The sequence below is a fragment of the Bufo gargarizans genome, chromosome 6 (assembly GCF_014858855.1).
Source record: "Bufo gargarizans isolate SCDJY-AF-19 chromosome 6, ASM1485885v1, whole genome shotgun sequence".
Taxonomy (NCBI): Eukaryota; Metazoa; Chordata; class Amphibia; order Anura; family Bufonidae; genus Bufo; species Bufo gargarizans.
In genome coordinates this window covers 99355008-99379494 of record NC_058085.1, presented here as the reverse complement: position 1 = coordinate 99379494, position 24487 = coordinate 99355008, and the positions used below count along the sequence as shown (strand labels likewise).

At 45.0% G+C, this 24487-nt stretch overlaps 1 protein-coding gene across 2 annotated transcripts in view; it reads left to right on the top strand.

Moving 5' to 3' along the window:
• The first annotated feature begins 2004 nt into the window (after window positions 1-2004).
• Window positions 2005-24487, top strand: part of NDRG3 (NDRG family member 3) — a 72739-nt gene continuing 50256 nt past the window's right edge. For both annotated transcript variants that reach the window (XM_044296237.1, XM_044296236.1), the window contains exon 1: window positions 2005-2157. The gene's annotated coding sequence lies outside the window, so the exon portion shown is untranslated. The remainder of the gene's footprint in view (window positions 2158-24487) is intronic.

Below are 24487 nucleotides of genomic sequence, written 5' to 3'. Positions count from 1 at the left end.
AAACCCGCACTGCAGGTCAGTATCTGTGCGGAACATTTCCCCATGTTAGGCCTCTTTCATAAGACCGTATGGCTTTTTCAGTGTTTTGCGGTCCGTTTTAAACTGATCCGTTGTTCCGTTTTTTGTTTCCGTTCCGTTTTTCCGTATGCCATATACAGTATACAGTAATTTCATAGAAAAAATTGGGCTGGGCATAAAATTTTCAATAGATGATTCAGCCAAAAAACGGAACGGATACGAAAGACATATAGATGCATTTCCGTATGTGTTCCGTTTTTTTGCGGACCCATTGACTTGAATGGAGCCACGGAACGTGATTTGTGGGCAATAATAGGACATGTTGTATCTTTTAATGGAACGGAAAAACGGAAACGGAATGCATACGGAGTACATTCAGTTTTTTTTGCGGAACCATTGAAATGAATGGTTCCGTATACGGACCGTATACGGAACGCAAAAAACGGCCCGCAAAACGGTCGTGTGAAAGAGGCCTTAGCCGGCACCGTTTGCACAAGGCCTTAGGCCTCTTTCACACGAACGATAGGGATTAGCTCCGGGTGCGTTCAGTGAAACGCGCACTATTTCACAAGCAAGTTCAGTCAGTTTTGTCTGCGATTGCGTTCAGTTTTTTTTCCGCACGAGTGCAATCCATTTTGATGCGTTTTTCACACGGGTGCAATCATCTGTGAAAAACGCATTGCACCCGGACTGCATCCGGATTCACTGAAGCCCCACTCACTTCTATGTGGCCAGGGCTGCGTGAAAAACACAGAATATAAAACATGCTGCATTTTTCACATAACACAGAACTGATGCGTGAAAATCACCGCTCATGTACACAGACCCATTGAAATGAATGGGTCAGGATTCAGTGCGGGTGCTATGTGTTGCGTTCACGCATCGCACCTGAGCGGAAAACTAGTTTGTGTGAAAGGGACCTTAAGCTAAATGCACACGATCAGGATTGCGTGCCGATTTTCCGCGTGGATTTGCATGCGGAAAATCCGCACCGTAGGTCATGTACATTGTAGTCTATGAGAATTTGAAATTCTCAATGCACACGATGCAGATTTTTTCAGAGCAGATTTTGACCTGCGGTGAGGATTTTAAAATCCGCTGAATTTTAATTTATTTTATTTTTCCTGACCAGATTTTCTTCATTCACTTCAAACTCTGCATGCAAATCCACACCGATTGATGCGGATTGACCGCACGGATTTGCCTGCAAACACCTGCGGATTTCAGTGCGTATTCTCCGCACATGAATCCTGAACGTGTGCATGTACCCTGAGGGTTTATTCACACTGAATATTCCAATGCAAATCAACCTGGAAAAAGCCTCCAGAATGTGTCCGTTGATTTCAATGGGAATCCCCGCTGCATAAATTACACGCTTCAAAAAAGATCATGCGCCAGCTTATGGCAAAATCAGCGCCTGAAATGGCCATCGAAACGGAAGCCGATTAAACGCCAAAGACTGAATTTATACTGTTCTTTTTTCCGCTTGTGGTTAAAAAAAAAAAAAAAAAACACGCCATGAAGAAAAACGGAGGACCTGGCCATTGTAGACGCAGAATCCACATGCAGAATTGGAGCAGGATGAAAAACTGCATTAAAAAAACATGCCATGGAAGAATACCACGCATAACCCTGAAGCAGATTCCACATGCGGTTTTTTTTTTCCTGTCTACAAAAAACTGAATGTGAACAAAAAAATTATTAGTCAAAAAAAACGCATGTACTTTGAAATCTGCATCAGCCTGGAAAACGCGTCAATTCTCAGTCAGGCGCTACTCATCAGCTTCTGCATGCCACACGACTCCTAGTGTGGCGCCATAGAGTACAGTGAGGCTGAGGCCCCTCTCCTATACACCCTCATCATCATCATCCCGGGAACACATGGAAATGACTACAGCGCCCGCCAGCCAATCAGCGCCGCGCTCTCACCGCCCAGAGAAGCTGTCACAGGCGGCCAATAGGAGGCCGCGTAACAGGGAGATTTAAAGACGCGCAGAGGGCGGAGCCGTTTTCTGTCAGTTCTCGGGGTTACAGCTGCCGCTCCGGCACCGCACCGTGAGGAAAAAAATCTAAAAATCACAGCGCCGGTGGGTTGCTGAGTGGTCGCCATCGCCGTGGTGTTTACGAGAGCTTCCTGAGGTGAGGCGCAGCTCTGGGCGTCGCTGCGGGTGGCGGGGAGGGAACAGGTGTGTGCCGCTCTGTGCCCGCAGGTCTGTGGGCAGGGTGCGACATCATCTCTCCAGGTAGGTCGTTGTAACGGCTAGTTTACATTGGGTGATGGCGTATTGCTGCGTTTTACTGCTGCGTATGTATATGCGGTTACATGTACTGTGCACTGTAGATATGTGTGTAGATTACATATAGATATGTATTCTGCTAGGTAAGTGTATGTGGGGGCGGGGACGTCTGTGTCATGGCTCTCAGATTAACCCTTACATCTCCGCTGTAAGTCTAGATAGCAGACATGTCTGATCTGATAATATATAATATATATAGCTGGCAGTGAGCCTGGCACCGTCAGCTCTGATGAGGGACATTCACTATTGGTTTTCACTTTGGATGATTGTATGGATCATCCCTCCCATCATCCCTAATGCACCATTACCCAGCATGTCACTCAGTCTGATATGGTCTGATGATGGTTCTGACCCATCTGGGTGCTGTGGGCCTGGTCCAGTATGGAGGAGATGGATAGGGTGCTCACTCTGCCCTGCAGGCTTGTCCTGAGGATCTGCAGTGAGGCCCATGCAGGGGACGCAGGCTCCGGCCACTAACGAGGAGCGCATTGGTTTCCGATTTATTACCTGTCAGGCCGCTGTCACGGGTTGGCTTTCCCCCTGCTGAACAGCCCGCATGGCTCCAAGGTCAAGGTGATGATGGGAGTTGTAGGTCAGGTGCTTGTGAGGGTGGTGCCTGGATCTTCAGAGGTGTGTGGTGTGTTTTTTTTTTTTTTTTGTTTTTTTTTTCCGCCTGTTTGTTTTGTTCCCGTTAAGAGATAGATATTTAGTGGTCTCATTCATTCATCAGTAGCGATGAGAGAATTTCCGCTTATGAAATTAGTTTGCGATTCGCTTACTGGTAAAAGCAGAATTGCGTTATGGATTCCGTTACCACGGACCATAACATGATTCTATGGCGAAATGCCTTTAGAGGCATTCCTTTATTCATAATAGAAGTCTATGGGCTGCATAATGGATCCGTCCCGTTTCCGTTATGAGGGGGACGGATCCATTATGCAGCTCATCGCTAATCAGGACATTGGCCCTAATCTGGACCTGAATGTGAATGTCAGGCCTGGATTCCTGTTCCTCCCCGGCATATTCTGTATATACTGCGCCCGCCCCCCAGAACCGTACTGGTGGGTGTGCTGACCTTGCATGCAGTAGGCTCCAGCATGTCAGGGGTGGATTTATTACTGTAAGCTTTTAGGGCAGTCTTCACGCATTTGTGCTTTTGAGGCTGACTTGGCGGATGGGCCCTTAACCCCTTCAGGAGCCAAAACTTTTTTTTTTTTTTTTTTAGGGGGGGTTTCAGGACAAGTTGTAATTTCTAATAGCAGCACTTAATGACATACAGTGTAGTGGAGTGGGAAGCGGGGGGGGGGGGGAACGATGACATTCCAAATGGGGTGGAATTGGAAAAAAAAAAATTCGGTTCCACCACAGTTTTACAGGTTTTGTCTGACCTGTGCCCTTCATTCTCCTGCCCAGTACGGTTAACAAGGTACGACACTTAGTTTTTATTGGGTTTTAATAATGAAAAAAATGAAAATAATTTTGTGTGTGTATGTATGTGTGTGTATGTATGTATGTATATATATATATATATATATATATATATATATATATATATATATATATATATATAAATTTTATTTATTTTTTTTATTTTTTTTCCATTCATTCTGGAGTATGTGTGACTTTTAATCACGTTTTATAACTTTTTTTTGATAAGTGAAGCAAAAAAATGTCAAATAGTCTTTTTACATTACACCATTCGCTGTATGGGATAAATATTTTGCCGTCTCCTCATACAGCTGATCGTTGCCTGACCTCCGACATATTGATGACCTATCCTGAGGAACCATCATTAGAGTAGGTGTTCTCCGTCTTAGGCTACTTTCACACTTGCGTTCAGAGCGGATCCGTCTGGGGTCTGCCCAGACGGATCCGCTCCTATAATGCAAACGATGGGATCCGTTCAGAACGGATCCGTCTGCGTAATATTTTAGAAAATTATATTTTAGATAATCCGTCCAGACTTTACATTGAAAGTCAATGGGGGACGGATCCGTTTGAAAATTGAGCCATATTGTGTCAAATTCAAACGGATCCGTCCCCATTGACTTACATTGTAACTCTGGACGGATCAGTTTGCCTCCGCACGGCCAGGCGGACACCCGAACGCTGCAAGCAGCTTTCGGGTGTCCGCCTGCTGAGCGGAGGACAAATGCTGCCAGACTGAGGCATTCTGAGCGGATCCGCATCCACTCAGTATGCATTAGGGCTGGACGGATCCGTTCGGGGCCACTTGTGAGAGCCTTTAAACGGAACTCGCAAGCAGAGCCCCGAACGCAAGTGTGAAAGTAGCCTTATTCAGCAGATAGATTGTGGTCCCTCAGTGGAAGCTCATTCTTAAAGGGATCAGATAGGATGACTTATCTAAGGGAGAGCAGGTATCAGGTAAGTACAGTCCAATATGGGAAGATAAAATTATATACTGTTTAAAAACAAACATGATTATAAAAACAATGGAACGATGATAACTGTTTAGAGAAAAAAATGATAGAGCTACTTGTACAATTTCCTTAAAGTGTCTGGTATGTAGTGCACCTACCTCTTTCTCATCTGTGGCTGATTGTATCCCCAGCACATGTTCTCTAATTCTACGTCTGTGTAGTCATTCCCATGTAGACCTTTTTATAAGTTGCCCAGTAGAGTCCTGGCAGCTTCAGCGCAGGCCGAGCTTCTGGTTTACTCCGCCCACTGCCTTTTTTTTTTTTTTTTTCCAACTGAATTAGCAGCAGGGGTGGAGAAAATCAGGAGCTCATGAATATTCAGGCCTCATCAGCATGCACTGAAGCTGTTAAAGGGGTTCTGCACTTTTATTTAACTGATGATCTATCCTCTGGACAGATCATCAGCTTCTGGTTGGTGGGGGTCCGACACCTGCGGCCTTCTCACTGTTTACCTCCGGTCCAGTGACGTCACGACTAGTATCAACTAGCGTGGGCGGAGCTAAGCTCTGTTCACTTGAATGGAGCTTAGCCCCGACCACTTTAGTTGATACTAGTCCTGACCCCCACCGACCAGAAGCTGATGATCTGTCCAGAGGATAAATCATCAGTTAAATGAAAGTGCGGAACCCCTTTAAATACAAGATCTTAGTCAGTTAACCAGGCCAATTTTTCTTACTGCGAGTAACGGTCTAATTTCTGAGCCCACAAACCTTTTGTGCCATTAGCTAACTATATAATATCAACAAAAATATATTGAAGGAGAAACTGTGGAAATGTGTATTTTTCAGGAGAACATTTCATTACCGTGTGTTTGAACCGTAAACATGGACGCTATATGTGCCCTTTATCTACTGGCCGGGACCAAATGTTCTAATTGGAAGCCATGACGCAAATGTGAATGAATCCTTAGTGTGGGTTGACATGTTGTGGTAAAAGAATTGCGTTTTAAAACCGTGGGGGCTATTTTGTAACATTTTTACGCCGTAAAATTGTTGCTTGACCCCTTTTTTTTGTGACCTTTTTTAAGTGTCTGGCTTCCTTTTTTTTTCTCTTTAGTGGAGGGAAACTCGGCATTAACGTGGATATGTTTCAAAAACTGCCCACTTCAGTTTTTTTTTATTTTTTATTGCGGCCCCAAAATGTGGCACGATGTGTGGCAGCAGCCTGAAATAGCGTTCTTCACCTGAGCTGTATGAACGTGGCCTAAGAGCCTGTTGGTTCATCCCAGGAACCGGTTGCGGCGCCATTACCACTTTGTGATGGTTTTGGGGCTCTGTAGGGGCCCGTGCATATTGTAGAAATGGTTGCAGCTCTTTTCCCTGTAGATGGTTCTTTATGGGTATATTCACATGGTACTTTTTAATGCAAATTTCTGCTCATTTTCCATTCCAAAATCCACCACAAACGAATAAACATTGCATTGATTTTAATGGAAATCCATGTCGACATCCAGTTTTCAGGAAGCCACGGTAGGTGGCTGAATCCACAGCGTGAGACATCAGAGGGTCTGACTTCTGGTGCTATTTCCACTGAAGATACATGTTAGATTCCCCCCACCCCCTTTGAACATACCCTATGACTTGTATATTTGGGGTCTTTGTCCTGTGACAAGATGAAGTTTTGGAGGATTATCATGTAGGATGATGGAAGATTCTGGTTGCAATTCCCAGCATTGTATTTTTCATTAATTTTGACCACATCAATTGACTTGCTGGATATATTATCCATCTGTGTTTGTTACACATGTTGTGGCCTGACCAGAGGGATCTGCGATACCGTGAGTATTGCGTCATGAATATGCTTGTGTGAATAGCCCCCTAGCTCTTCAGGTTGCATCTTCCATGTTCCAGTGCTGGTTTCAGGCATTCGTCCAGCAATCAATAGCTTGTTATGTGGGAAAGCTCCCCGTTGAGCCAGAAATGTCAGCCCAGAGCGCTCCCCGCTCCCTCCCAGTGCTTGGCTTTTATACATAGGAAGTCTTGTCCTTTTGATTCTCTGAAGGTTTTTGGTAGCGGTTCTTCCTCTCCAGACTGTACATTCCAGTGTTTTCTCTGATCGCAAAGCCTGATCAGTACTGGAAGCAAGCGGGGACCCACAGTATCAGGTCACCATTTCCTAAAGGGGCTCTGAAGAATGGTATTGGTGGCTACGGCCATTGTTCCTGTGAACGTCCTGACTTGAAATCACAAATGTGGAGAGGCTGATCACTTTTGATGTAGTCTTTTAGTGTCTGGTTCTTTTAGGGTACGTTCACACATGGCGATGTGTAATTTGGTGTGGCAGAACCACATCGTTAATATCACCCTTTGCAGTGGAGAGGGCAAAATCCCTAAGCTATCTCCAATGAGGAGCGTTTCTTGCAGTGAAGGGGTTGTCTCCTCTTGGACATTGGTGGCATATTGCTAGGACATTCTAGCAGTGTCAGATACGTGCAGGTCCTACAGAATGGGCCCCTAAAAGTGAAGGAGAGACTGTGCATGCCCAGCTGCTCTGCATTCATTTTTATGGAAGTGCATATGTGGCTGCTCTCCACTCACTTTGGGGGGTTTCATTCTGGAGATTGGTGGCATATCCTAGCGATACACCACCGATGTCTAAGATGAGACAACCCCATATAATGCAGATTTTGTTTCAGATCCAGCTGACTTTTTCCACTGTATTTAAAGGGGTTCTGCAGTTTGTTTAAACTGATGATCTATCCTCTGGATAGATCGTCAGCATCTGATCGGCAGGGGTCCGACACCCTGGACCCATCAGCTGTTTCAGAAGGCAGCGACGCTCCAGCAGCGCCGTGGCCTTCTTGCTGTTTACTGCAGGCCCAGTGACGTCATGATTAGTATCAACTGGCCTGGGCGGGGCTAAGCTCTGTTCACTTGAATGGAGCTTAGCCCCGCCCAGGCCAGTTGATACTAGTCGTGACGTCACTGGGCCTGCGGTAAACTGTGAAAAGGCCGCTGTGCTCAAACAGCTGATCGGCGGAGGTCCAGGGTGTCGGACCCCCGCCGATCAGATGCTGATGATCTATCCAGAGGATAGATCATCAATTTAAACAAACTGCAGAACCCCTTAAATGTCTGTGTAGATGTAGGGTTTACACATAAACGTACCTTCTACAGTGTGATGGTGGAGACCCACCTTAGTCTACTTTCACACTAGCGTTTTTCTTTTCCGGCGCTGAGTTCCATCCTAGGGGCTCAAATCCCGAAAATAACTGATCAGGTATATCCCCATACATTCTGAATGGAGATCAATCCGTTCAGGATGTCTTCAGTGCAGTCCTTTTGACTGATCAGGCTTTTCAGAAAACCGTAGCATGTTGTATTTTTACCTCCGGCCACTGGTGGCATATCCTAGCGGAACCGGAACACTTTGACTGAATGCCGGATCTGGCCTTTTTCCCATTGACTTGCATTTCTGACGGATCTGGCGCCGTGTGTTCAGTCAAACCGGATCCGGCTTTTGCATGTTGAACACGAAAAATGTGAAAAAAAAGTTAGTCCATAAATGGCGGATCCGTTTTTTCCAATGCATTTTTTTCATTGTGATCAAAACCCTGATCAGGATTCAAATGTAATCCGTTTTCACACGTTTTTCCGGATCCCACGGGCAGTTCCGGCGACTGAATTGCACGCCGGATTCAAACAACGCTAGTGTGAAAGTAGCCTTATAAATTCGCATTCTGCAGACCTAAGGGTGCAGTTACACAACTGCACTTATAGTTAGGGGTGCACCGAAATTCCGGCGGCCGAAAATATCGGCCGAAAATGGGCCTAATCCATTTCGGCCGATATTGGTACATATCGGCAGAAAATATGGTTGGTTATATACGTTCGGGCGGCCGGCGGCGCCCCTCATGCTGTGCCTCCTAAACGCTTGCCGCTCTAAAGAATCTCCGGCTCAGTGCTGCGCAGCCTGCTGTGTCTGCTCTGTGCTACTGCTGTTGTTAGTGTAGCGTGGCCGAGCTCTGTTCGTTCCGCGGTACAGGAGCTTTTGTTTCCTGTACCCGGCCGGACTGACAGGAAGTGCTCACTTAGTGTGCACTTCCTTTCAGTCCGGCCGGGTACAAGAAACAAATGCTCCTGTACCGCGGACCGAACAGAGCTCGGCCACGCTACACAGGCTACACTAGAGGTGACGGGGGAGGGGGGGGGGGTGTAAAATGAGTGACAAGGGGGTGTGTAAAATGAGTGACAAGGGGGTGTGTAAAATGAGTGACAAGGGGGGGGGGTGTAAAATGAGTGACAAGGGAGGGGGGGGGTAGAATGAGAGTGACAAGGGAGGGGGGGGTAGAATGAGAGTGACAAGGGAGGGGGGGTAGAATGAGAGTGACAAGGGAGGGGGGGGTAGAATGAGAGTGACAAGGGAGGGGGGGGGTAGAATGAGAGTGACAAGGGAGGGGGGGGGTAGAATGAGAGTGACAAGGGAGGGGGGGGGTAGAATGAGAGTGACAAGGGAGGGGGGGTAGAATGAGAGTGACAAGGGAGGGGGGGGGTAGAATGAGAGTGACAAGGGAGGGGGGGGGGGTAGAATGAGAGTGACAAGGGAGGGGGGGGGGTAGAATGAGAGTGACAAGGGAGGGGGGGGTAGAATGAGAGTGACAAGGGAGAGGGGGGGGTTAGAATGAGAGTGACAAGGGAGAGGGGGGGGTAGAATGAGAGTGACAAGGGAGAGGGGGGGGTAGAATGAGAGTGACAAGGGAGAGGGGGGGGTAGAATGAGAGTGACAAGGGAGAGGGGGGGTAGATAGAATGAGAGTGACAAGGGAGAGGGGGGGGTAGAATGAGAGTGACAAGGGAGAGGGGGGGGTAGAATGAGAGTGACAAGGGAGGGGGGGGGGTAGAATGAGAGTGACAAGGGAGGGGGGGGGGTAGAATGAGAGTGACAAGGGAGGGGGGGGGTAGAATGAGAGTGACAAGGGAGGGGGGGGGTAGAATGAGAGTGACAAGGGAGGGGGGGGGGTAGAATGAGAGTGACAAGGGAGGGGGGGTAGAATGAGAGTGACAAGGGAGGGAGGGGAAGAGTGAATTTTTTTTTTTTAAATAACCACTTTGGGTGGCATTGTGTGTATAATATCTATGTATCTGTTTAACTTTATATTTTAATTCACTTTCCTTTTTTTTTTACTTTAAAAAAAGTATTTTAAAAGTATTTGGGCAAAAAGGCAGTTTCGGTTTTCGGTCAAGGGCATCCTGAATTTTCGGTTTCGGACCAGAATTTTCATTTCGGTGCACCCCTACTTATAGTGCGACAATAGGGTATAACTACACTGCAACACACTCGCCTAAAGAATTATTAGGAACACCTGTTCTATTTCTCATTAATGCGATTATCTAGTCAACCAATCACATGGCAGTTGCTTCAATGCATGTAGGGTTGTGGTCCTGGTCAAGACAATCTCCTGAACTCCAAACTGAATGTCAGAATGGGAAAGAAAGGTGGGCTACAACAGCAGAAGACCCCACGGGTACCACTCATCTCCACTACAAATAGGAAAAAGAGGCTACAATTTGCACGAGCTCACCAAAATTGGACTGTTGAAGACTGGAAAAATGTTGCCTGGTCTGATGAGTCTCGATTTCTGTTGAGACATTCAAATGGTAGAGTCCGAATTTGGCGTAAACAGAATGAGAACCTGTATCCGTCATGCCTTGTTACCACTGTGCAGGCTGGTGGTGGTGGTGTAATGGTGTGGGGGATGTTTTCTGGGCACACTTTAGGCCCTTAGTGCCAATTGGCCATCGTTTAAATGCCACGGGCTACCTGAGCATTGTTTCTGACCATGTCCATCCCTTCATGACCACCATGTACCCATCCTCTGATGGCTACTTCCAGCAGGATAATGCACCATGTCACAAAGCTCGAATCATTTCAAATTGGTTTCTTTGAACATGATAATGAGTTCACTGTACTAAAATGGCCCCCACAGTCACCAGATCTCAACCCAATAGAGCATCTTTGGGATGTGGTGGAACGGGAGCTTCGTGCCCTGGATGTGCATCCCTCAAATCTCCAACTGCAAGATGCTATCCTATCAATATGGGCCAACATTTCTAAAGAATGCTATCAGCACCTTGTTTAATCAATGCCACGTAGAATTAAGGCAGTTCTGAAGGCAAAAGGGGGTCCAACACCGTATTAGTATGGTGTTCCTAATAATTCTTTAGGTGAGTGTATGTGCTATGATAGTCTGTGGTGCCGCACTGTCACCTGCGACGTACTGAGACATGACAGTCTCACAAAACTTGGATGGCTCTTTGTCCGACTGTTATGTTGCATGTCAGTGTGACACCTTGGACTGTCATTATAAAAAAGTCACATGACATTACTTCGACAAATGCCGGTAGTTGCATGAGGAATGTCGCTGCGTAGATATACCCTAAATTCTTCCCCACAAGTCAATTTTTGCAGCTTCCCCCCCACAGAGTGTTTTATAAAAATGTCATCCACTTTGCTGGTTCTATATAATGCAGAGGATTTACCACATGCAAATCAGTGGCATCTGGGCCAGACTATATCATACCGTATCTATAGGGTGACGTCATACACTGCAGAAATCATGTGTTTGCCGTCTAAACGGCTCCTTTCAGATGAATTGAACCGATTTTCTGACGCACCTTAGGCTTATTTTACATGAGCGATACAGAACTGGGCAGAGTTCTGGCGTGAAAAACTGATGTTTTTTGCCTCCTTTTTCCTTTAGTTTGCATCAGTGCTTTCTGAAAAGTTCATGCTTTTTAGACCTCATGCACACGACTGTTTTTCGGGTCCGCATCCGAGCCGCAGTTTTTGTGGCTCGGGTGCGAACCCATTCACTTCAATGTGGCTGCAAAAGATGCGGACAGCACTCTGTGTGCTCTCCCTGTCCTTTGCTCCGTTCCGTGGCCCCGCAAAACAAATAGCATGTCCTATTCGTGTCCGTTTTGCAGACAAGAATAGGCATTTCTACATTGGGCCGCCCGTTCCGTTTTTTGCGGTCCGCAATTTGCGGAACAGTCGGGTGCATGAGGCCTTACCATGTGGATGCCATCAATTTTTGTGTTTTTCATGCACGTAAAGAAAAACTTGAGAATAACAGATCTAGTGATAATCGGTGATAAATGGACAGACCTTCAGTTTTTTTCACAGACCAATTGATTTGAATGGACCAGTCCTGCATGAAAAATGGATGAGGATACAACATGCTGATTTATAATATTTTTTTTTTTCCTGAACAGACAGATGGACAATGAAAAACAACGCTCATGTGTATATACCCATTAAAATGAATGGGTCCATTTTCAGCCCGGATGCTATTCATTATAAAAATTGACCGCACCTGGATGGAGGACTTTCTCTTGTTAAATAACCCTTAGGGCTCATGCACACAAATGTATAATGTTTCAGTGTCTTTTTTTTTTTGTTTGTTTGTTTTGCTGCCTGTATGCAGAACCATGCGCTTCAATGGGGCCACAAAAAACGTATGCATCCCGTTTCCGTATGTCCATTCCGCTAAAAAATAGATCCTAGACAAGGATAAGACTGTGCTATTAGGGGCCAGCTTTTCTGTTCTGCAAAATACGAAATGCACATGGATGTCATTCGTATTTTTTGTGTATACGTGTTTTGCAGACCGCAAAACATTGTCCATACCGTCATGTGCATCAGCCCTTAGAGCAAAAAAAAATACATCCTGTGACATCCATATTGCATACTTTTTTGCGGATCCATTGTAGCAAGAATTGGACATATGGAAACTGAATGCCCACTGAGTAATTTCAGTTTTTTGCAGACCAACTGAAGTGAGTGGTTTCGCATACGGAGCTGTAATAAAACGGAACGGAAAAAATGTGGTCGTGTGCATGAACCTTTTAGGCTGTGTTCACATCAGCATTATTGTTCTCCTCCACTAGTACGGCATATAACTGACCCGAACGTAGCCAAACAGATCCCATTGACTATAATGTGGTCTGTTCAGTTTCTGTTCAGGAGCTAGCTTTTTCCCTCTGTTTTTAATGGAATCTGCAACAGAAGCCCCAAATGTAATTTGTAAACGAATGTGAACGTAGCCTTACAGAGATGGTGCGTACAATGATCGGGTTTGTTTGTTTTTGTTTACATAACAGCAGAAATAGTTCTTTAATTTAATAGTTTTATATCTGCAGAGTCCTCCAAACACTGCATATTTTTGCTTCAGCTTTACATACCTGTTTTCAGGTCAGCAGTTTCCTTCCCTGTTCTCAGCCTCACTGCATCCTGGCAGGTTGTTTACATGCAGAACTTCCTGTTTCCATCAGCTTCCTGCTGGGTTTTCTAACCAAACCTGTCATGCTTTGCTCTGTTTCTCAGCGCTTGCAGCGCTGCCGCACTGTTCCCATCGCACTCCCTACACCTCCCTTCTCCATGTAAGGCAGAGTAAGCCCTGTTAAATTGATGGAAACAGGAAGTTCTGCATGTAAGCTTCCTGCCAGGATACAGTGATGCAGAGAAGAGGATGGAAAGTGCTGACCTAACAGGCATGTGGGGCAAAATATGCACGGAGGAGTCAGAGGAGATACAAATTCATTATGCAACCGGATAAACCCTTTAAAGTGGGTTAATTGCCAACGCTTACTGACTAGTGAGTGTCTGAGTGTCTCCCACTGATCTACAGGATAAAGACTCTGTGCAAAGGTTATGCCTCAATTGGCGACTTTTCTGCACTCACACCAAGTTTAAAAAGAGGGCAGGTCAGGGGGTGGGCTGGCCGACATTTTCTATGCTTGTTTTTGGCATAGGAAATGGTGTAAATGTAAGCCAGCAAGGAAGCTGGTGTAGATAGACTGGCGGTAGATGCGCCGAAGTTATGTAGAGGCCGGCGCCTCCTCTTAACTTTGGCAGATTCACTGCCAGCTATAGGGGTTATTAAGACCAGTCTTAATAAATGACCCCCTCTGCCTGCCATGTCCTGCATTACAGCACAACCCCACACCCATTTAATTTCCCATGTCGGGGATGGGTTGAAATTTTCTAAAATACGTGACTCTTCACTTTATCATTTGGCGATTTATTTCAACAGGGAATGTAATGGTCAAAGTAATATTTGGAATGACAAGAGTGCAGGTGGCAGTACCTGCTCCAGTCCAAACACCGACCTGGTTTGTGGTTGATTCACATGGAGGGTTTTGTCTGTGACATAATCTGCTGCATAAACGTCACAAATAGAAGGCAAATTCGCTGTAAATACAGAGGACAAAGGCGCACCATAGGGTAAATATGTCTAGTACAATGCGATTAAGGGTCCATTCACACATCCATATGTGTTTTGCAGATCCGCTGATCCGCAAAACACGGACACCGGCAATGTGTGTTTCGCATTTTGCAGACCGCACATCGCCGGCACTATAATAGAAAATGCCTGATCTTGTCTGCAATTGCGGACAAGAATAGGACATGTTCTATTTTTTATTTTTTTTTCGGGAACGGAATTGCGGACCTGGAAGTGCGGATCCGGACAGCATATAGTGTGGCCCCATAGAAATGAATGGGTCCGCAATTCCGTTCCGCAAAATGCGGAACAGAATTGCGGACGTGTGAAATGGAGCCTAACTTAAGTCTCCTGGTTGGCTCAATCCTATTGTAGACATGTATGGGTGATGATCCCCAAAAATTATCTGGTATGCAGAGGTGGGTGGCAGACTCTCAGTGAAGAGTAAGTGCAGATAAAATGAAAGGACCCCGTGGCGCAAAAATCAGAGGCGAACACTATGTGATAAGGTGGATCTTTTTGTTTTTTTCAGAGTACTGAAAACAATAGTTTTTGGGGAAGACAACCCTTTCATCAGGTTAGCAGTTGCAACCGTCTACCTGATGAAGGGGTTGTCTTCACCTAAAAAAACGTCTTTTTATTGCTCTGAATTAACAAGATCCACCTTATCACGTCGTGTTCCTCTGGTTTTTGCACCAAGGGGTCCTTTCATTTATAAACGACTGACACCGCTGCAGTTTCTGCAGTGGGTTTTCGTGCAGATCCGCTCTAGGATTCGCTTCATTAACCTGAGCTAAACCCTGCGCAGGCTCCGTCTGTGGCTAGTGAGGGGTCCACCATGGCCTCCCATTGAAAACTGGCTGCGCCCAAAATTTTCTGTGTGAACCTTCTCCGCTCTGCACTCCCCGACATACAAACTGTGTAGATAGAAAATAAGGTTCTCCTGCCTCATGGTTTGCAGGTTGTACACTATAGATGTATATCAGTCGGTGTTTCATCTGTGAAGGATCTGTGAAAAAAAACAAATGTGAACGTGGCCTATGGCTACATGCACGTGGTGCGTTTTACTTACAGCGGTAAGGGCAGAAATCTAGCGTAATTCTGGGGCATGATTTACAATACTCCAAGTAAACTTATAAAGATCCCAGTGGTAGAATAGTACATTTCTCTAATAAGACAGATTCGAATTCTTAGATGGTGCAAAATGCCACACTATTAGTAAGTCTGCCCCAATGTCTTGTGGCTCAGCCTTTCACTTGCCACTCCAGTGCTTCGTTCTGGAGACGGTGGGAGATTTATCATCTCTCTACACTTTTCTGGCAAAACTTAATCAAAGTGGCATTTACACACCGTCCTTGCCACTTTCCACAAAGGGGGCGTGACCAAACAGGTGGCAGGGCAAGGATACCCAGCATATTTATATTCCTTTATGCCAGTTTTCTGCAATAAAGAATGAAGTTATGATCTGCTGTAGATTTTAGTGGAGGGCTGTGCACGGACTGCTGGAGGAGGCTGGCGCAGGGGATATCCAGACCAGTCTACTTCTACTGCATGTCCACATGCAAATGAGCAGTTAAGTGCACACATGATGGGCCCAGGCCACTCTGGGCACCCTTGCTCCTCCTACTTTCTCTGCCAGCACCTGCATTTTAGTGACTTGGACAAAAAGTTGTAATTATTGTCCTGCATCTCAACAACATGAGGAAGCCGAGCTGACATCCGCACGGCTGCCGCTTTAAACAGCAGTACAGTGGGGATGCCGGGAGTCAGACCCCCTACCTTTCTGATATTGATGATCTATCCTGAGGATAGGTCATGAGTTTTATGATGCTGGAATTCCCCCTTAACAGAAAGAAGCAACAGATCACAAAGTAAAGGGTATGATTACATGGAGCTGGGCGCGCCGTGCCAGCCATTGTGCCTGCTTAAATGGTGATCTTGCTGGTGACGGGTCCTCTTTAAGGAAAGTTCAGGTGCTATATTATTGTGGCGTAGACTATTGTAACCGGTAGAAACTTTAAGCCATTTATTATGTTCCTTTGTTTCGGCGTCTTTTCTTCCTGCGTGCTCTTGGATCTTGGCAGTACCACCGCTGTGCCTACTGCTTCTTTTGTTCTCAAGTGTATTTATAAGACCTTAATGAAGGCATGCGATCCTAGGTGTAAATATAACCTGAGATCTTGCAAATTACTTAGTAATACTTTAAAGCCGCGCAGTCCTTTTCATTATCGCTCAGCCAATTATTGGAGCTGCCGGCTGTGTTTCCACGTGTAATGTATATTCATGAATGTACCCATCCCTGCCCCTTGAGTCATTATATACCCACTAAAATGCATTTATTCAGCTAAATGTGCTGTTGAGCCTGGTAAATTGGAACTGACGACCTATCCTGTTCATACAGAAGACGTCTTCCTTGTACTTTATTTATGGCGCATCCGCAGTATACAGGCTTTATACCGCCATAGGACCTTCATCTATCAATGAGCGTGTTTCTGGATACAGGAGGAGGCTGGCGCCTATCAGAGCTATGAAAACTGCTGAGCCGTGAATATGCCATAGAGATCCATTCACTGCCTAGATGGGACGCAAAGTGGCTGATCTAGGCAGTGAATCTGAAAAAGGGTACATCTACGTGACCATTCTGGCCACCACAGATGTTAAGCGACCAAAGATCAGTGTGGTGGCCCTAAGAAGGAATGAGGTTGCAGCACCACTTGCATGTTTGTTGTGACCGCGACGTTAATCTCAAAAAAGAAAATCCAACACCCCTGGATTTTTGGCAATTTGTGTGTTGCATTCCTATTAAACGTGCAAGTCTCACTGTAACCCCATCATTCCTATGGCCGCCCTGATCTTTAGTCGCTTGACAGCTGTGTAGACGCACCCTTTAGACAGCATGCAAATGGGAATGTGTTCTATGGCAATTTCTCAGTGCAGATTTCACCCTTTGCATGGCAATACGAAAGAATGAACGTCCTGTGGGTTTCACCCGCACCGCAACATGTTGCAGAGATCTTAAAAATCTCCTCTACTTGGCTGGTACTAAATTACACGTTGGATTTGCTGCAAACACATCAGGGCAGCGAATTCCCACGTGTGCATGTGGCCTTATAGCAATGGGTGAGAACGTATAAATATGAAGAAATTACTCCGAGGCAGGTTTACTGACAGGTACACAACGTACATCATCCACGTCTATTGAGGTGCGGGATGCTGAGATCTGCAGAAAGTATTCATGGTGCCATACATTACAGTAGCAGTGGGTATATCTCTAAGGACGACAACCATGTCTAGTAAAGGTGTTGGCCTACAAAAAGAAATCCCCCTGACAATTTGTCAGATCAGGCAGCCAGATCTCCAAAACGGAGATGTAAACGCGGCCTAACCAAGACTGCACAGAGGGGCTATCTGACTGCAGGTTGGCTGCTCTCGAGTGAATCCGCATGAGGGCTGCAAACTTTGGTATTGGCGCGTATGGCGGCATGACCCCCTGCTCTGTGTAGACTGGACCCTCATTCACAGCGGGGACGCCAGTGAGAGGCACTGATTTGCTTCATTATAGTCTGCCCTCAGATACATCTATCCTTGTGGTACCACAGCCGTGTAAAAGGACTTCTGATTGCAGTAATCTCCAAGGCTCCCAGCATTGGCGGCTGCAGATGCTTCATTAAACGCCTATGCCGAGGATTAGGAGCACTACACCGCTTATACCTGTGTATCCAGAAGCCAGATGTAGCAGTGCTGCCAAGACTGGCCCCTACAGTAACCTTTAGGCTAGGGCTACACAGCTAGGTAGCGAGACAGCTGTTTGCAGCCAGTATCACAGAGTAGTAGTGATCCCGTAGAATTGAAAGTGTGGGTGTATTTTGTGGTTTTTGCCTTTCTGAAGTATTTCATTTTTTAAAATAAATGTAGTCTTATTTTTTACTCCTCTAGGGTTTGGCAATATCAAAACTATTCCCATGATAACGATATTGGGTAATTTATCACGATAATTACCCATTTATAAGAAGAAGAAAAAAGGAGATGTTATACTGTATGGGGGCAGCCGCAAGGAGACGTTATACTGACATATGATGGCCCCCAATATAACAATGTCATCTTGTTGGTCATGTATGGGGGAGTGAGAAGGGACTCGTGACGACTCATTCCCTAATGCCTGCTATTTCAATGTGCAGTAGTGCGGTACAGCTTGCAGGAAGTAGTAGGCAAGAGTCAGATCGGGCCACATCATGGACAGACCCTACACCTTTATTTACTCTGGTTGGGGCCGGCTGTAATATATATTAGGGTCTTTCTCTCCACTCGCAGGAGAAGTTGTAAACTCTGTGGCGGTCAGACGTGGTCTCTGAGTAAGAAACGTTCCCACCACTCGATCCTGCGCTGCTTGGCGACCTCGCTCGTCGTCCAATTCCAACGTCAGACGTTGGTGAGCGGGGACTTCATTATGTGAGTTGGGGGGGTGGCCGCTGCGGGCAGGAATTGTACTCCTTGTATGCAATCATGCAGGGGCGGGCAGCTGTGGACGCATATTTTGAAGCGGTCACATGACCGCTTCTATGACATAAAAAAATACTGCGGTTATTAGGAAACAGCGATATTGCTGTTTCCTAATACTGCGGTATACCACCAAGACAGGTATATCTCCCAACCCTACTCCTCTCCAGGGGTGGTGTAGTTCCGTTTGGTAGTCTTTTTTTATGGGGCTGTGCAACAATTTTATTTGAAAAGTCGCTAGAGGTCAGACTGAACCAAAAAAAAAGATAATAAACGAGGCGCAAAAGAAAAGACAAGTGTTGCCTGTACGCCTGATTGTTTTTGCCGCTTACTAGAGCACATTTATCAATCTCGCCTGTTTTTAGGTGTAAAATTATGTATTTCATTCAGCTGTCTTTAAAAGTATTTAAGTTTCACAGCAGAATTAGACTCGGCGTATTGTTATCAGTCTGGCCTCTAATGGCTTTTAACTTAGACTGGTCTAGTTTATTTGCGCAAAAATAGTCTAATCTGCAGACAGTTGTTTTGGGGTGATTGCCTCTCATTAGTGCAGAGAGTACTGGCTTAACTGGATGAGAGGCCTAGGTCAGGATTTGGGGGCAGAGCGCTCCTTTAATCAGCGTGAGGAGACTTATAGGCCATACATGCTTCTCTGGAATTCTGAGGGGCATCATCCTAAAACAGCTGTCTGCAGATGAGATGCTGGCTTATTTAATATCAGTCATGTCTCGATACCTGTTTAAAGGGTTGAACATTGACTTGTAGGATGCCTTACATCTGGTGGCATTAGAGGCAGAGCTTGTTAAGAGCTCATTTGCATCCCTTCTTCCTAGAATTCAAGAGGAGCATGTATGGTCTATAAGGCAGAGTTCACACTAACGTGTGTGACCCATGCTCGATGCTTGCCTTAGGCATCAGTGCTGACTTCCATACAGAAGTATTGGAATGCATTGATAAAGGGATTAGACCCCCAAAGTGGGACAAAAAAGTAAAAAAAAAAGTTGAAAATAAAGCCCCCCCCCCCCCCCCAAAAAAAATTTGTTTCAAGTAAAAATAAACAAAAGTGTAATTTTCCCCAAATAAAGTTAAAAAAAAAAATAGGGGAAAGTAGACATATTGGGTATTGCCGCATCCGTATCGACCTGCTCTATAAACATATCACATGACCACACCCCTCAGATGAACACCGTAAAAAATAAAAACTGTGCTAAATGAACAATTTTTTATTTTATTTAATTTTGTTTCAAAAATGATATGGTGTAAAACTTGCCTAATATGTATACTTATTTATGTATGCGTCGCCGTGTCCGTAATAACATGCTCTCTAAAAATATCACATGACCTAACCCCTCAGGTGAATACCGTAAAAAAGGCTAATTTTTTTTTTGTCACCTTACATCACAAAAAGTGTAATAGCAAGCGATCAAAAAGTCATACGCACCCCAAAATAGTGCCAATCAGTCATCTCATCCCGCTAAAATCCTACCCTACCTAAGATAATCGCCCCAAAACTGAAAAAACTATGGCTCTCAGACTATGGAAACACTAAAACCTTCATTTTTGAAACAAAAAAAATAATCATTGTGCAAAACTTACATAAAAAAAGTGTATGTATGTACAGACGTGGACAAAATTGTTGGTACTCTTTGGTCAATGAAAGAAAAAGTCACAATGGTCACAGAAATAACTTTAATCTGACAAAAGTAATAATAAATTAAAATTCTATAAATGTTAACCAATGAAAGTCAGACATTGTTTTTCAACCATGCTTCAACAGAATTATGTAAAAAAATAAACTCATGAAACAGGCATGGACAAAAATGATGGTACCCCTAGAAAACACAGAACATAATGTGACCAAAGGGACATGTTAATTCAAGGTGTGTCCACTAATTAGCATCACAGGTGTCTACAACCTTGTAATCAGCCATTGGGCCTATATATATGGCTCCAGGTAATCACTGTGTTGTTTGGTGATATGGTGTGTACCACACTCGACATGGACCAGAGGAAGCAAAGGAAAGAGCTGTCTCAAGAGATCAGAAAGAAAATTATAGACAAGCATGTTAAAGGTAAAGGCTATAAGACCATCTCCAAGCAACTAGATGTTCCTGTGAGTACAGTTGCACATATTATTCATAAGTTTAAGATCCATGGGACTGTAGCCAACCTCCCTGGACGTGGCCGCAGGAGGAAAATTGATGACAAATCTAAGAGACGGATAATCCGAATGGTAACAAAAGAGCCTAGAAAGACTTCTAAAGAGATTCAAGGTGAACTTCATGCTCAAGGAACATCAGTGTCAGATCGCACCATCCGTCGTTGTTTGAGCCAAAGTGGACTACATGGGAGACGACCAAGGAGGACACCATTGTTGAAAACGAATCATAAAAAAGCAAGACTGGAATATGCCAAACTACATGTTGACAAGCCACAAAGCTTCTGGGAGAATGTCCTGTGGACAGATGAGACAAAAATCGAAGTTTTTGCCAAGGCACATCAGCTGTATGTTCACAGACGAAAAAATGAAGCATATCAAGAAAAGAACACTGTCCCTACTGTGAAACATGGAGGAGGCTCTGTTATGTTCTGGGGCTGCTTTGCTGCGTCTGGCACAGGGTGTCTTGAATCTGTGCAGGGTACAATGAAATCTCAAGACTATCAAGGAATTCTAGAGAGAAATGTACTAGCCAGTGTCAGAAAGCTTGGTCTCAGTCGCAGGTCATGGGTCTTGCAACAGGACAATGACCCAAAACACACCGCTAAAAACACCCAAGAATGGCTAAGAGGAAAAAATTGGACTATTCTAAAGTGGCCTTCTATGAGCCCTGACCTCAATCCTATTGAGCATCTTTGGAAGGAGCTGAAACATGCAGTCTGGAAAAGGCACCCTTCAAACCGGACACAACTGGAGCAGTTTGCTCATGAGGAGTGGGCCAAAATACCTGCTGAGAGGTGCAGATGTCTCATTGACAGTTACAGGAAGCGTTTGATTGCAGTGATTGCCTCAAAAGGTTGCACAACAAAATATTAAGTTAGGGGTACCATCATTTTTGTCCATGCCTGTTTCATGAGTTTATTTTTTTACATAATTCTGTTGAAGCATGGTTGAAAAACAATGTCTGACTTTCATTGGTTAACATTTATAGAATTTTAATTTATTATTACTTTTGTCAGATTAAAGTTATTTCTGTGACCATTGTGACTTTTTCTTTCATTGACCAAAGGGTACCAACAATTTTGTCCACGTCTGTATATATATATATATCGCCACATCCGTGACAACCTGGTCTATAAAAATATCACATAATCTAACCTGTCAGATGACTGTTGTAAATAACAAAAAATAAAAACTGTGTCAAAACAGCTTTTTCTTGTTACCTTGCCTCACAAAAAGTGTAATATAGAGCAACCAAAAATCATATGTACCCTAAACTAGTACCAACAATACTGCCACCCTATCCTGTAGTTTCTAAAATGGGGTCACTTTTTGGAGTTTCTACTCTAGGGGTGCATCAGGGGGGCTTCAAATGGGACATGGTGTCAAAAAAACCAGTTCAGTAAAATCTGCCTTCCAAAAACTGTATGGCATTCCTTTCCTTCTGCACCCTGCCGTGTGCCCGTACAGCGGTTTACGACCACATATGGGGTGTTTCTGTAAACTACAGAATCGGAGCCATAAATATTGAGTTGTTTGGCTGTTAACACTTGCTTTGTAACTGTAAAAAAAATTATTAAAATGGAAAATCTGCCAAAAAAGTAACATTTTGAAATTGTATCCATTTTCCATTCATTCTTGTTGAACACCTAAAGGGTTAACAAAGTTTATAAAATCGGTTTTTAATACTTTGAGGGGTGTAGTTTGTGGGGTCATTTTTGGGTGGCTTCTATTATGTAAGCCTCACAAAGTAACTGACTTCAGACCTGAACTGGTCCTTTTTTAAAAAGCGGGTTTTTGAAAATTTCTGAATAATTTTTAAGATTTGCTTCTAAACTTCTAAGGGCTCTTTCACACTTGCGTTCTTTTCTTCCGGCATAGAGATAGCTAGATATATCTATCTATCTATCTATCCATCTTTAAAAAATATGCTAAAAATGTTGAAAAAAAAGTATATATATGCGCGAGTGTTCTAAACCATAATTGTTAGTGCACTGGTCTATTAGTTATTTGGGAAGAAACCATTTCATACACTCTAATCAACAAATGGAAGGTATTCTAGTAGCGAAAAAAAAAATATATATATGGTGCACCGAAATTTCGGCGGCCGAAAATGCACCTAATCTGTTTCTGCCGATATTTTTACATATCGGACGGAAATAGCGGGGAGGGACTGGGAGGAGGAGCTGGGGGCCGGTGCGTTCACTGTTCTCCGGCCCCCAGCTCCAGTAGTTATAAAATGTGTGCAATTAATAAGCATTCTATTCATGAGGCCCCCTCTGCAGTATTACATTCAATACAGCCACATCCTACTCATAGGGCTGTGCTGGCCGGCCGGGCAGACGAGCGGCAGCGTCACGACTGACGTCACATGCCTGCGCCGCCTCCTTCATTCAGAAAGTAGGCCGGGCACATGATGTCAGTTGTGACGCTGCCGCTCGTCTGCCCGGCCAGCATTAAGATGACAGCCCTGTGAGTAGGATGTGGCTGTATTGAATGTAATACTGCAGAGGGGGCCTCATGAATAGAATGCTTATTAATTGTACAACATTTTATAACTACTGGAGCTGGGGGCCGGAGAACAGTGAACGCACCGCCCCCCAGCTCCTCCTCCTAGTCCCTCCCCGCTGTTTTCTATTAATTGTACAATGGGGGGGGCTGTGGATGGCACTGTTATGGGGTGGGGGTCTGTGGATGGCACTGTTATGGGGTGGGTGGGGGTCTGTGGATGGCACTGTTATGGGGTGGGTGGGGGTCTGTGGATGGCACTGTTATGGGGTGGGTGGGGGTCTGTGGATGGCACTGTTATGGGGTGGGTGGGGGTCTGTGGATGGCACTGTTATGAGGTGGGGGGGTCTGTGGATGGCACTATTATGGGGTGGGGGGGTCTTTTAAAAGTATTTGGGCAAAAAGGCGGTTTCGGTCAAGGGGTATCCTGAATTTTCGGTTTCGGACCAGAATTTTCATTTCGGTGCACCCCTAATATATATATATATATATATATATATATATATATATATATATATATATATATATATATATATATATATATATATATATATATATATATATATATATATATATATATATATATATAGTGTGTGTGTAGGCAGTTTGCCTGGATTTGTGGGAGGGGCTGAGGTCCGCCTCCAGCCTATTTAGGGCACCCCCTTACCTGGCTCCTGCACCATCCGAGGTCTGAGCTTTGACCCTCCCACCACTCCACTCATTTACAACTCATTTCTTCCATATCTCTATCCTTGGGTGGGCCCTCTTCTTTCTCAGGCCTACCTCATCCTCGGTTTCAGCACACCACAACCGACTACGCTTATTCCCTGATTTCCTAGGGTTCTTCACTGTACTACCGTAAGCGCCTCACACAAATATATATATTAAAATAAATCCTTTGAAGATAACAACCCACTAAGTTATATTTCCCTTTCGCCCATGACAGCACCCTTGAGAGACCGCCTCCATCCAGGACAGGAAACAGGAACTTTCGTGGAGAGCTCATAAGGAGGAGCATGGCCCCGAGACCACCAGTTCCTGTTTCCTGTCCTAGACAGAGGACGGTTCGTGGAAAAGAGGAGAGAAAAGCTAGGCTGCAGGGCCCCGGAGGAATTTTTCTAAAGTGGGGTTACCTGTTCCGGCATAAGTCTTCTCTAGGAGCCGCCGGCCGGAGTCTGGTGTCTGCTGCTGGGGTCTGGCTTACGCTGCGCTGGCGATACTCTGCAGTCCCGGGCTCACCGAGAGGTGCGTTCGGCACGCCGGTCCTTCCTGACAGTGCTCAGGCGGGCCGGGGCCTTCTTCTTGCCGCGCGCAGGGGGAACCAAAATCTCGCGATCCCAGTGAGA